The following is a 15231-nucleotide window of genomic DNA, read 5'->3' as shown; positions in this document are numbered from 1 at the left end:
AAACGTCGTATACTAAAAGAGAAGTACTACCGATTATAGCAAAATTGTTTGACCCAGCTGGTTGGCTCAGCCCCGTTGTAGTCACAGCAAAAATAATAATGCAACAGATATGGCTTGATAAATCCGATTGGGATGAATGTCTGAAACCCTTAACCCTCCATCGATGGAAAATATTAATAAAGGACTACGATTCCTTAAATCTCATTGAAATTCCTTGATGGACCCTCTTTTCGACATCGGCGATCATTAATTTTCATGGATTCTCTGACGCATCTGAAAAAGCTTACGCAGCAGCCCTATATATCAGTGTTTCTACAAACACAATTACCTTTAAGACCCTTTTGGTATCCAAGACTCGTGTGGCCCCAATAAAAACTATATCGTTACCAAGGCTAGAACTTTGCGAAGCTGTTCTTCTGGCGAATCTAGTGGATGCAACACTAGCCAAACTAAGTATAACCCAATACCGTACTCACCTTTGGACGGATTCCACAATTGTTCTTTCATGGCTTAGCAAACCCCCATGCACATGGACAACCTTTGTATCCCACCGAATTGCCACAATCGCAGAAAAGGTTGGAACCGAAAATTGGACTCACGTCGAAAGTCAAGACAATCTGGCAGATCTAGGTACTCGCGGAAGCACATCTCTGGAAATGGTTAACAATGACCTCTGGTGGCACGGACCCCAATGGCTAACACTCGACACGAAACACTGGCCAGTTACCAAAAAATCAATCGATACAACACTGGAACTCCGACCAATCAAGACCTTCGTGAACACAGCACAAGAGGATATACTGGATAGATTCTCATCCTTACCCAAAGCCATTCGAGTTGTAGCATATTTGTTCAGATTCTGTTCGAATGCGTCATCCAATAAATCACAACAGTCATACACAACGTTGGAAATAACTCCAGAAGAGTTCAATACTACCCGTACGAAGCTAACTATTTTATCCCAAAAGAAGTATTTCCAGGAAGAGTATGAAGCCTTAACCCAGAAAATCAGCATACCCAAAAAAAGTACAATTTTGACACTAAACCCTTTAATCGATCCCAAAGGAATTATACGATTTATTGTTGGTTGAGCAATTCAGCGGCATTATCATACAATGAGCGTTATCCGATTATACTACCCTATAGCAGTCGATTAGCCAAACTACTCACCCAATTTACCCATCTAATAATCCTTCATGGCGGCAACCAGCTAGTCTTACGACTTATGCGTTCGGAATTTTGGATACCGAAGCTGAAAACCCTCATCAAGTCTACCATTCATCAGTGCAAAACTTGCGTTTTGCACAAAAAGCGCAACACTACTCAGATTATGGCAGCATTACCCGCAGAACGTATCACCTTAACCCGTCCATTCGCAGCAACAGGATTCGATTTCGCCGGTCCCTACGAGATAAAAAATTACACCGGCATAGCATGTCTGATCACAAAAGGTTATGTATGCGTATTTGTTTGTTTTGCAACCAAAGCAATACATCTAGAGCCAGTAAGTGATCTCACCACCACCGCATTCATGGCCGCATTCGCACGTTTCCTTGCCAGGCGCGGATGTCCCGCCGATCTCTATTCGGACAATGGTATTAATTTCGTTGGAGCGTCTAAACTTTTAACTTAAGATCGGCAAGAATTCATGAAGTCATTGAAAACTCAATTAACAACTAGTGAAGCACACCAAAACATCAACTGGCACTTTAATCCTCCAGGAGCTCCGCACTTGAAAAAGGTGTCTCAGAACCAGAAATTCACTTTCGAAGAACTAGCTACCCTTTTAACCCGAATCGAAAGTTGCTTGAATTCTCGCCCTTTAAGCCCATTAAGTGAAGACTCAACAAATTTAGAACCTTTAACTCCAGGCCATTTCTTAATAGGTACCCCTTGATTAATCCCAACTTAGAAGCTGCACATCTAAGCATCGCACAAAGACGGCAGAAACTGAAGATACTCCATCAATACTTCTGCAAACGATGGAAAGAAGAATATCCGAAAGAACTCCACAAAAGATACAAGTGGAAATACCCTCAGCGCAATATAGACGTCAACGATATGGTAGTTATACGTCAAGAAACTCTACCCCCAAATGAGTGGAGACTTGGTCGCATCGAAAAAACGTATCTCGGTGCAGACAATAAAGCAAGAGTAGTTGACATACGTACCTCTCAGGGAACAATTACCCGCTTAATAACCAAAATAGTCACTTTACCAAATAATTAATCTTATTTCCTTATAGTGACATGGCCCCTCAAAGCGGTACGAAGCCAATTTCCAGCCGCCAAAGCAGCCCCACATTCACTGTGCAATCACTCAGCGTGATCCGTAGCATCAGCCCACTCTCCGACGAAGGAAACCTGGCAAGACGCCTTCATCGCTTTAAATCGACCCTTTCCCCTATTCGAGAGGAGCGAGGAAGTACCCATCGCACGGCCCGGCGTACTATCAGCCGTTCATCAAAACGAACACACAAACACGTCGCCTGTGGATTGTGTAAAAAAGATCATAGACTGGTAACATGTTCAAAATTCACTCAAATGAACATCAACGAAAAGTTTGACGCAGTCATTAAGTATAAGTACTGCGTCAATTGCTTGGCCAGATCGCATTCCCCCCAAAAGTGCACAAGTAAAATACGATGTGCCACGTGTAATGGGGAACACCATTCAACCCTACATGGGCACCCCAGGTTGTTCTGCAAAGAGCCAAAGAAAACATCAAAAAGCGAAGAAAGATCATATAGACAAAAAGATGTACCCACGTTACTGGCCAAGCCGACCCTCATACCAACTATCATGATCAAAGTCAAACACGATGGCAAATGGAACAAAATACGAGCCATAATCAACCCGACCCGAAAGGTGACTATTATTGCGTCAGAACTGGTTCAGAGACTGAGGTTACCGAAAACGTACCTCGACTCGCATCGTATATGCAAATTCGTAATCGGATCATTAACTGATTCCGACTGGCATGTCGAAGTTAACTGCCTTTTGACGCATGACTTACCGACCCGGCCCTATAATCGTGACTTAAGTGGCGAAATCACTAAGAAGTTCGACCACTTAGTCCTAGCCGACCCTACATTTTGGAAGAATGGCAAAATCATGTTGGAACTGGGAGCCGACATCTACCCAAGATTAATGAAACCCGGAGTATTCAACCCCGATAATAGCACCGTGATCGCACAAAAGACCGCACTCGGTTGGACTTTAACTGGTGCTTGTGCGATTTAAACCCAAGTATACCTCTAACCCGTTCATAACAATACTCCTTTACCCAAATCAAAATAGATCTAAAGTCTTTTTATTCGCAGACACTGCAAGGCGGCCGGGATGTTCATACCAAATGAACACATCCCTGCATTGTCCTCCTAACTCGTCTAAATACGAATTAGAGGACAATGCATAAAAAACCGAACAGCGCCAACATACTCGTAACAACGAATTACCCAACAAACAAAAACACACAATAAAACCAATCAGCACAGTGGACGGACAAATTGGCGCAAAACTCTACAGCAGCAGTTACAACAAAACCAGCAGCAGCAGTATTAGCAGCAACAACAATAACAACAGCAGCAGAATTAAAGGTCTCAACGCGGGGGTAAAAAACCACATCAGGTTACATTTAAATATATAATTAAATTTCTTATAATTGTAATTATATTCATAAAACAACACACAATTATACACACCCACACATAATCACCCACTTGCATTTATCACCCCATACACATATTTTATATTTATTCAAATACCCTTCTTCTTTCTTCTTTATTTGCCAATTCGTATTCGAATATTGGTGATCATATAACATTTAGTACTATGTACAATATTAACAAGCTTAATATTAATATAATAATGTATTTACATGTTAAATATATACTATATATTGTATATTGAAAGAAAAAAAAAAAATAAAAAATATCACAGATTTTGAATTATCGCAGCATATTTCTCTCTATCTCTCGACACATCTATAAGGTTGCCAATGTTCTGGATACCTGTCCATTGTCGAATGTTTCGAAGCCACGAAAGTTGTTTACGGCCAATACCCCGTTTTCCTTCAATCTTTCCTTGGATAATTATTTGTAGGAGCTCATACTTAGAGTGCCTCATAATATGTCCTAGGTAGGCTACTTTTCTTTGTTTTATAGTCCTTAACAACTCTCTATTGCGGTTCACTCTTCTCAAAATTTCACTGTTCGTAACTCGATCTGTCCATGGGATTTTTAGGATTCTTCTAATAGGCCATAGCTCAAAGGACTCTAGCTTGTTCATATCTGTGATTTTTAGAGTCCAAGTTTCCATCGCATAGAGAAGCACTGACCAAACATAACATTTTAAAAAACGTATTTTGGTTGTGATGTTGAGGTCATGGCTACATAATAAGTTTTTGTATTTGAGAAAAGTCGTTCGCGCAAATTCGATTCGACATTTTATTTCTTTTGAACAATCCCAATTTTCATTGATCTGACAACCAAGGTACTTGAAATTTTTAACTCTTTCGATTGGACTGTTATTAATCATGAGGTGTGTGTCATTGTATATGTTTTTCCTACTAATCATCATGTACTTCGTCTTGTTTATGTTAATGCGTAGGCCATATTCGTCACTACGTAAGTTAACTCGGCTTACAAGTTCTTGTAATCCCATCAAGCTATCGGCTATAAGTGTAGTGTCATCTGCATAGCGTATATTATTTATGAAAATACCATTAACTTTCACACCTTGATCAATACTGGTTTCCGATTCTTGAAATATTACTTCCGAATATATGTTAAATAACAAGGGTGACAAAATGCATCCTTGTCTTACACCTCGTGAAATAGATATTTCTTCGGTTATATCACCATTGATGCTTACATGGGCAGTTTGTTGCCAATACAGATTTCTTATGCAACGAATCTCTTTGTCATCTATTCCCATAGAATGAAGAATTTCCATAAGTTTATCGTGTTTAATGGTGTCGAAAGCTTTCTCATAATCAATAAAGCATAAAAATACATCTTTTTGGACATCTTTACAGTTTTGAACCAAGACTTGTATACAGAACAATGCCTCGCGTGTTCCAAGACCTTCTCTGAAGCCAAATTGCGTCTTACCTATTGCCTCTTCACATTTCTTATATATTCGGGCGTGAATGACTTTTAGAAATATCTTAAGAGCGTGTGACATTAGACTAATTAGTCTGTACTCACTACAATGTTTCGCATTATTTTTCTTAGGTAGTGCTATGAATGTTGATTTTAACCAGTCTTTTGGATATTGGCCATTGTCATAAATTTGGTTAAAAAGCTTTAGTAAAAGAGTCATATTTTTGTCATTTATTAACTTTAAAATTTCAGCTGGAACCTCATCCGGACCTGTTGCTTTGTAATTTTTCATGGATTGTATAGCTCTCTCTCTATTTCGCCTTTCGTAATATAATTGCCAGTTGGTCTGTGATGAAGATGAAGATTCTGGTTCAATCTACTGTCATCCGAAAAAACGTTTTCAATATATTTTTTCCATATACTTTTCTTTTCATTTATACCAAATACCACCTCATTGTTTTCATTTATGAGGATTGAGGGCGGATTTTTACGATGAATACCTACGGCTTCTTTCAATTTTTTGTGTAAATGGAAGGTATCATGTAAAAATTGTAGTCTTTCAATTTCTTGTCATTCATTGTTTATCCAGTTTGTTTTTGCATTACGGATCATCTTCCTTATTTTCCTATTCAGTTGTCTATACATGTCAGTGTTTTTATTTTTATATTCCCGGCGTTTACTTATTAGTTTTAATATGTCATCTGTCATCCAATTATTTTTATTATTTTCTTTCTTTTTTATTCCAAGAGAGAGTTCTTGCTGTAGTACAAATTATCTCTTTTAAGTCGCTCCATATACTTTCCGCACTTCCTGATTGGATATCATTTATTTTTTCATTGATTTCACTTTCAAATAGGCGTTTCACACTTTCGTCTCGCAACTTATCAACATTTAGCTTAAATTGAGGCTTACTTTTTTTAATTACGGCTAGCCTAATACGCAATTTTGCCAGTAGCAAGTTGTGATCCGAAGGTACATCCGCTCCTGGATATGTATTGACTTTTTTTATTGAGGAACAGAATCGATTATTTATCAGAATATAATCTATTTGATTTCTGATGATATTATCAGAGGCGTCCGATGGAGATTTCCATGTATAAAGTCTTCTGGGAGGCAGGCTAAATAATGTGTTCGAAATTATTAATTTGTTTTCTTGACAAAATTGAATTAGTCGATCTCCCTCTCTCATTTCTTTCACTCTGCCGTATTGACCTGCAACTCCTTCGACTTTTTCATCTTCCAACTTTTGCATTAAAATCGCCTTGAATTATATTTATTTCGTATATGGTTTTGTTAATCGCATAAGTTCGTCTAGTTAATCATAGAAAGCTTCTATTTCGTCATCACTTTTGTCGGCCGTTGGGGCATAGGCTTGAATAATATTAATATTCAATGGTTTTGCAAATAACTTTCGCATCATTGATCTATCAGATTTCGGCACGAATCCGATTATAGATTTTGCAATGTTTTCCTTAACTATAATGCCTACACCATTGCGGTGATTTTTAGTTTGGTTGCCAGAGAAAAACAACTTTATATTTTGGGAAATAAATTCTCCACAATCTGGCCACCATGTTTCACTTATACCAAGTAAATCGATGTCTAATTTTTCCATTTCTAAAATCGTATTAGCTAGTTTTCCAGGCTCGTGTAAACTTCTTGTGTTCCATGTTCCGATGTTTAAAGTTTGTTTTGTTTTACCCTCCGGGGATTCTTAGCACCCTCGATTTGCCGGAGACTGAAAACCATTGTTTTGGTTGTACTATCATTGTCATATGATATGCTGGGAAGTATATTTCAGGGGTTTTCCCTTGCCTTCTAAAAGGTTTACTGTTATCCATCCATACTCATTCAAATAGGGAACCGCTGGATACAAGTACAGACGGCCGCTTTCAGCCGTACTTATAGTAACAGACGCTGATATGGTGTGGATTGCTTTTAGCTTCGATATTCACCATCGACCTTACCGGCATGGGTGGCCCTACTGGTAGCTACGCTACCGCCAGCATCGCTCTTTGGATCATTATATCTACTGAGCCCCCTCATCACGTCAAGATAGCAAATCCCCGAGGGGGGATATTTCTAATAATTTTTATTTTATTTGGCACACCGGCAAACACGCGTCGATCACCCCGACAAAATTTATTTTGAAAATTCTTTATTTATTCTTCTAAATCAATTTCATCCCCTTCAAAGTAATCCCAAGTATGCCAACGGATTTTCCAATCTTCGAAACACTGGTTGTAGTCACTTTCCGGGATGGCCTTCAGTTCCGTCTACGCTGCGGCTTGAATCTCCTCTATCGGATAAAAACGGTGTCCCCGGAGCGATCTTTTGAGCTTGGTGAACAGCCAGAAGTCGCGCGGCGCCAGATCAGGTGAATACGGTGGTTGCGGAACGATATGGGTTGAGTTTTTGGCGAAATGATCACGAATTACGAGGGCAGTATGGGATGGTGCATTATCGTGGTGTAAAAACCAAGAATTGTTTTTCCACAATTCCGGCCTTTTTAAGCGGATAGCGTTACGCAAACGACGCATAACGTTCAAATAATATTCCTTGTTGACTGTTTGGCCAGTTGGAAGGAATTCATAATGCACAACACCACGATAATCGAAGAAAACAGTCAACATGACCTTGATTTTTGAGCGAATTTGGCGCCATTTTTTGTGGTCTCGGTTCTCTTTTGCACGATATTCGCACGATTGATCGGTTATTTCGGGGTCCTAAGCATAGATCCAAGTCTCATCGCTAGTTATAATGCGTTTCATGACACCCTGGTAGTCGGAAACATCGTTTCACACACTTCAACGTGAAAAATTCAATGATTTCGGTAACAGTCGAGATTTGACGCGCTTGAGGCCCAAAACATCCTTCAACATGGTATTGGCTGAGCCTTTCGATATGCCAACTTCATCAGCAGGGTCTCTAATTGTTAATCGACGGTTTTTTAACACCAAATCTTTGATTTGTAGAACGTGAGCCTCGTCGGTAGAGGTTGATGGTCGCCCTGGACGCTCTTCGTCTTCGACACGTTCACGGCCGGCTTGGAACTCACTATACCACTTGTAAACATTTTTATTAGACATAGCCTCATCACCAAAGGCTTTCTGCACCATCCTCAACGTATCCGCATCAGAAAATTGATTCCGTAAACAAAATTTAATGCAAATTCTTTGCTCAACAAATTTCGATATCGCAAAAAAACGAAAAACTCACTTTTAGCAGCTCACAAAACGAGACGTATCTCAAACACTAATGAATATTTTGACATGAAATTTGACATGAAATTTGACATAAATGTGATTGACAGTACAACCAACCTAAAAAAAGAAATAATTCTCCAAATCCTTCGACGCGCGCAGTTTAAATTCAAATGTCACCTTATTTTTTGGGCACAGTAGTAGTATACATTACTACAGCTTAATTCCGAAAATGTGTGTATTACCAACGAGAATACATATATGCGTAGTAGTATTATGAAATTAAATCACAACACTGTTGCAGCCCTTTTAGAGATTTTCGGCTTTTTGGTTGACGTTACACCGCACAAAATGCGTAATACTGTATTAACATTAGTTGGTCAAGATAACCTTAAATGCACTTCGTGTGCACATTTTTAGTTTATTGGCTATCGATTTATTTACTGTAAAATGAAAAAAACATCTGGAGTCGACGTTATTTAAATATGTCGCACTAATAATATAGAATATGGAAAACTTGAATAGGTAAATACGATATATTAATAATATATAGAAGAACAAATACAAAAAATATGCATTTCATCTGTAAGAATAGAGGACGTTAAAAAAAAAAGCTGTACACTCAAAGGAAGAAAATAAAAACATATGTTTAGTTTGTAACCTTTGAGTTTCATTTGCCTTTGTAATGCTTTCAATAAACGATTCTATATTAAATTATACATGTAAGTATTCACGAAAATAAAACCTTATAAGCGTAAAATCGTCTCCATTCAATTGTAAGTCTTATTATACCTAAATAAATTCTCAAAAATAGTATATTAACGACTGATATAAAATCCACATTTATTTCCTACTAGAGTTAATTTAAGTATATTAAAATTAATACGACATTTGATAATGCTTCATACAAGTACATTGCAGATAAGGGGTACTACATTTTGTCCTAAATAATGTCAACATAAGAATAAATAGAAAAAAAGTTTCCAATGTATTTCATTGTTCGAAATAACTTTTATAAAAGCTATCGTACATTAATAAGATTTAAGAAAAATAGTCAGCTTAATACTCATATGAAGCAAAAAATAGTATTATTAATATATGCGACATATCTTGTCAAAATAGTTGACTTTGAAGAGTTATGCCGGAATTACATGTGCAGAATTCTGCGTGCAGAAAAAAAATTTGTACTGATTTGACAGTTCAATTTGAAATTTGAATTTCTCTGCGCAGAGGCATTGCTGACAACATTCAAATAATTAATTTTTGAGCAAAGTCCGGCAACATTTTAAATTGCGCTCCGCTGTTCAGTGAAAATAAACAAAAGATTAAAAAAATGGAAGAAAAATTAATTGAGTTTGTGAGCGAAAACCGGTTCCTATATGACAAAAGTCATAGAAATTATAAAAATAGCTACCTGAGGGACGCCAAATTTCAAGAGCTATCGGAGAAATTGAATATTCCAAGTGAATCTTTAATTTTATAACCTAACAGAAAATTTATATTTATTCATGTTTTGAATGTTTTTAGTTGAGAAGCTAAAGGCCCGTTGGCGGACCCTACGGGATAAATTTTATAAGGACCTAAAAAAGAAACCGTCAGGAAGCGGCGTGTATTCGCCACACAAAAAGTGGAAGTGGATGGACAGCCTAAAGTTTTTAAAGGACGTTGAAATGGACAACTTGAAGTAGGTTTTGTATAATCTTGTTTTATTTGTATAATTGTATTATTTATTATATATGCATTTTCAGCACACAAGGCAATTATGGCACCGTGACTACAGAAGGTGACGACTCCTTCCTCAGCGACCTTGGTGAATCCGCCTGTAGCAGTGTCAGTTTAAATATGCTTCCTCAATCACCGCAGACGCAGACGCAGACACAGACACAGACTGGACGGAAACGTAAAATAGAGGAATTGCTTGAAAGCTCAAATAGATACTTTCAAAGAGTGACGACGTTAGCAGAGGAAATGTTGGTCGGTGGCACGGAGAGATCCGCCATTCAATTATTTTTTGAAAGCCTTGCCAAGCAGGCGGAGGGAGCAAATTTAAATAGCCTGGAAATGTCGGAGTTACAACTCCAAATGTCTCAAACATTCCACCAATTTTTAGTAAATCGCAAAAAATAAGTTTTAAATAAAAACTCATTCTTTCCAAGTATATAAAAAAGTTTAAAGTTATTTATTTATTTTGTAGTTGTTGTTTTTGTTATTTCAGCGCAAACAATTTTGAGGAATACAAATCCATACAGATTACGTAGAACCAACATATTTATTTTATAATAAATTCATTGAATTATTTATTTATTTATTAAAGAAGAGATAATTTTTAAGAAGATCTCGGTAATCAAAAGCACTTCGTCTTGCGTTAGCGCTTGATAATATCGTACTCTGATGTAATGGCGCTACAAATTGTCTCCACTGCCCTTCAATTAGAATGCCACTTTCATTTACGTGGTCAACGAAGTTGTTGGGACAATAGAATTCGGCGTTATGGAACTTTAGAAAATTATGTCAAATTAATGTAGCTCTAACTATAATATTGGCATTTTCGGGAAACATATCCAAAGAATTATTAAGAACTCGCCATCTAGCCACTAAAATGCCAAATGTATTTTCAATTGTAACCCGCGCTCTGGATAAACATTTATTGAAGTGGTCTTTGTTTGCTTCCAAACACTTTCCCGGATATGGCCTCATCAAATGTTTTGTCAACGGAAAAGCAGCATCTCCCACATAATAAAATGGGAATTTTATCGCACTACGTGGAAGATTTTCTGCTTCTGGTAGGTTCAATGTTCCGTTTAATATTCTGTTTCCAAAACCACTGATTTTTAACACTCCGCCATCACTTTGGCTTCCGTAAGCTCCAATGTCTACTGCGGTGAATGTATCTATATTTGCTATCACAAACGGCTAACAACACAATACTAAAATATTGCTTATAATTAAAATACAGTGATCCGGATTTTCGCGGACACTTGATTTGGACATGTTTGCCGTCAACAGCTCCTACAACATGAGGCATTCCTGTCTTGATGTAAAAATAATCGGCTATTTCCCTCCACTCATGTTCATTTGGTTGCGCCAAATATATTCCTGAAAGTTCATCCCAAATGGCTGCGGATGTATCCAATAAAATTTTGCCAATTGTTGATACTCCTACTCGAAAAGCCAAGCCAACATCTGGCGGCAAACTCCATGGGCCGAATATCTAAGAGTTGATGAACATATGTATTTATTTATTATAAAATTTACAAACGAAATGTACTTACACTAATGTTATTGCCAGGCGACTTTCTGCTGGTATTGGACGACCTATATGAAACTGTTTTTCTATACGCCTTTTAATTAAGCTTAGAAGAAGCTTAAATTGATCCACTTGCTTCCGAGTAGCCTTTTGGAACTGAGAGGAATCATTGTTTTTTATATAGATGAATAAATTATTGAAAAAACCATGCAGCTCTCTCTCATTTATATAAAGGAATCGTCCACACCCGTGTTTTTTTATCACATATCGCGCACAAGCTTAAAATATTAATTAATTTCTTTTTGGCAACTAGAAGTAAAAGCAGTTGCAATCTTTTTTTTCTTTCCACTTCCATTTTAAAATTTTTAAATTTCAATTTCAATTATTTATTGCAATCAGCTGATTGTCAAAATTTACTGCACATGTGTTTTGGCTGGAAAAAATAGTGCAGATCTGCACGCAGAATATCTGCACATGTAATTCCGGCATTAGGCTGGTAGATGCATCAGCATACATTTGCATAGTACATATATAATTATGATTTTTGATTAATGTTGATGGGCTTCGATCGAAAGTGCCTTGTCAGATCAAATATTATGTAAAAAGCTAGTGTTAAGTTTATAATAATGCCAGACCAGATGGTAAAATCTACAAATATCAGAACCAATCAACATTATTTGTATGCTTCGGTCATAAAGTCATACCGCTATAATGCTTGTGATATACATATGAATAATGATCATAAAACAGTATTCTAACCAAGGATGATTCAGTAGAGATTACGCCAAGTATTCAACATTATTTTTTCGCTTTAGGTTGTGATAGATGTGAAAAAGAATTACAAACATAGAAACATAGAAAAGCTTTAAAATAATCTGAAAATTGTAAGCAAAAACGTAAAGGTAAACAATTTGTTAGATCAAAAATTAAGTTAATGGTGAGAAAGTTTTAATGCAACGAAAATCATAATGTTGCAAGAAAATGTTATTTTTAAGTAAATATTCGTAAAATTAGTATCTCACGTAATGAAAATAAGTGAAATCGAACAAAAACCACGTCTATTTTACTAATACCACTATTTCAGAGAAGATCTGTTTCCGATAACAGTGTGCTTTGTGCCAAAAATGAGATTATTCGGGTCAAAATTTTCTCAAGACAGCATTTCAAATATCTGGTTGGGTTTATCCATATATGTATATACATATATCGGTATGTACCAGATATATCGGTCAATATGTGAGTTATCTTAACGGGGTATGTCCGTTATGCATTCAAAGTTTGGTGTCTGAGGGGGTCCAAGTTTTTTGTGTCGGATTTGTGATAAAGCTTATAAGGTTATAAGGCGGACATAAAGCCGGAGCTGTAAGTCTGTATGTGCTATTTTTGCACCTAGATAGCAGGTCTTTTGTTCTATTTCTGTCAGATTTGCTTTGTTATCTCACAGCTTGTTGTTGTGTTCCGTTTGCTCTGTTCGATTTGTTCAAAAGCTCCCTTTTTATATTTTCTTATTTATCTAAAAAGCTGGAGTTGACCAGCCAGTGATCTTAAAACCTTCCTGCAGTTGTTGACTATTTTGAAATTAATCTGTGGTGTTGACAAACCAAGTAAGCCACCTGACTGTCCGTGTACATGTCTTCTTTCTGTATTCTCTCGCAGTTATTAAATTGAACTTCACAAGCCTTGTTTATATCTAGTATTTCCGCTTGAAAGATGCGAAGAAATATGAAACATACCTAAATTTAATACAAAATATGTTATTATGCCTAAACATAGCTACAAATATATTTTTGTTAATTTTTGCAGTTCTTCTGAAAACTAAAAAAATGGATTTCTTAGTTCTGTTTGTCATTTATCATCTATTATTTGCAGTATATGGATTTAAGGTAAGTAAATATGTGTTTCTACTCTACTATTTATGTTCAAGTAATTCGTTAGCCACACATTCGGTCAGACCTCCTTAATAAATATAATATTAGTGAAAGTTGGCCAGTGTTGCAGTGTTGCAGTATTTTAGTTATTCGTATTTGTATCCGCGTATTTGTACCCGTATGTATGTGTTCCCAATTCAAATGCATTTCTAAATATGTACCATAGTGTGTTAGATAGGTAAAATCGGATAATAATAATAAGTTCGAATCTATCTATGTAAGTAATCATAAAACACAGATGCTTTTTATTTTCGGAGGTATAGGCATTTTTCTGATCCGGCATCCAAACTTTACGCGAAACTTTAAACGCGTTTTTCTCAAAACTGTCTTTTTCGGAGCGATACCCACGATTTCTCAGGTTCTACTGGACCGATTTACTTGAATTTTTTATAGAGTCTTCTTTATAGACTTGGAGTTAAGAAACTTACATTTCAAATCTGTGTGCGAATATCTTCTTGCTTTGTTTCTGACAGCAAAACCGATACAAATTCTGTTTCGAATATCAAACCAATAATGTCTGAATTCATGACACGTACTGCTTTTTTTATCGGTTTCAATTCTGATTCAACTATCAGATTCCACAACACCTCTGAATGTTTTAAGACTAGAAAATAACAAAACGTTTCATTAAATAATGGTATAGGACTAGAAAAAACGATAAAATTATTTAATTTCATTTTTTTTTTGGGATAACAAAACATTTCAAACTAGAAAAAAACGATAAAGTTATTTTAAACTTAAAGTTTCTCTGCGATTTTCTCCATAAGGGTTAAAAATCTTTCGGACAAATTATTGTGCTGTTGAACAGTCTTAATTATTTCCTCTGAAACGTGCTTTGTTTCATCCGCAACCCTTTCCAATATGTCAGTTTGTTTATTTAAAACCTTTAACAACTCGGCGCTAAAATTACGTTTTCTTGTTGCAGATGAAGGTGATGGTGACGGCAACGAAGGTGGCAGCGGACGTGATGGCGATGGCAACGGAGGTGATAATGATGGGTCGGACGGCGGCAACAATTGGGTTAATGTTGAATTCTAAAAAAAATTAACTTTATAAATGCACGTATTTATATAATTAAAATAAATTAGTTGTTTACCTCGGAATATGTCTCTATGTACAAGGCCGAATTAACGGCAGTACACCCTACTATGCGCTGCACAGCATTATAATGCCTCCAAGGCGAGGGACTACCACCAGAAGGGCCAATTTTGGTTTTCTCCTCTCTGAAAGTAGAGTTATTAATGTGTTAAAAGAAGAAATGTAATTATTGAAAAAACTCACCTGTATTTTTTTGACATGTTTTTCACTTTGCAGTGAATTTCGTCGGCGGTGTATTTTTGTGCCATTTCCTGCGAAATCTCATTGTATACATGAGCATTTCGTTTTGCACGCCGGCGGTCGTGGGAACGTGCCTCCCACTTTTCCAGCAGCTCCAACCAAACGGAAGCGTTGAAACTATGATTTTCAACCTTACCCAATGTATGACACAATTTATGGCTTCAATGCAAAATATGATTCAAGAGATAATCAAATCACAAAACCAAATGATGCAAACTTTGTTAAGTAAAAAATGAGTGTATTGAACATTTGTTTATGGAATGCTAACGGTGTTAACCAACATAAATTGCAACTTATTAGATTTCTGGATGAAAATAATATTGATGTAATGCTTTTGTCAGAAACTCAACTTAATACCGGGATTTAGAATATATATTACAAGTCACTCAGATGGAAAGGCGCATAGAGGAA

The 15231-nt window shown here is 36.6% G+C and overlaps 1 long non-coding RNA gene across 1 annotated transcript; it reads left to right on the top strand.

Moving 5' to 3' along the window:
* The first annotated feature begins 12345 nt into the window (after positions 1–12345).
* On the top strand, positions 12346–14579 carry LOC120780898. Its single transcript, XR_005705957.1, has 3 exons — positions 12346–12456; positions 13358–13437; positions 14408–14579. It is a non-coding gene; the product is annotated as an uncharacterized LOC120780898 (long non-coding RNA).
* The last annotated feature ends 652 nt before the right edge of the window (positions 14580–15231 follow it).

Source organism: Bactrocera tryoni, unplaced genomic scaffold (genome assembly GCF_016617805.1).
Source record: "Bactrocera tryoni isolate S06 unplaced genomic scaffold, CSIRO_BtryS06_freeze2 scaffold_25, whole genome shotgun sequence".
Lineage (NCBI taxonomy): Eukaryota > Metazoa > Arthropoda > Insecta > Diptera > Tephritidae > Bactrocera > Bactrocera tryoni.
Note: the sequence above shows the minus strand (reverse complement) of the source record. Positions and strands in the feature narration are given on the sequence as shown.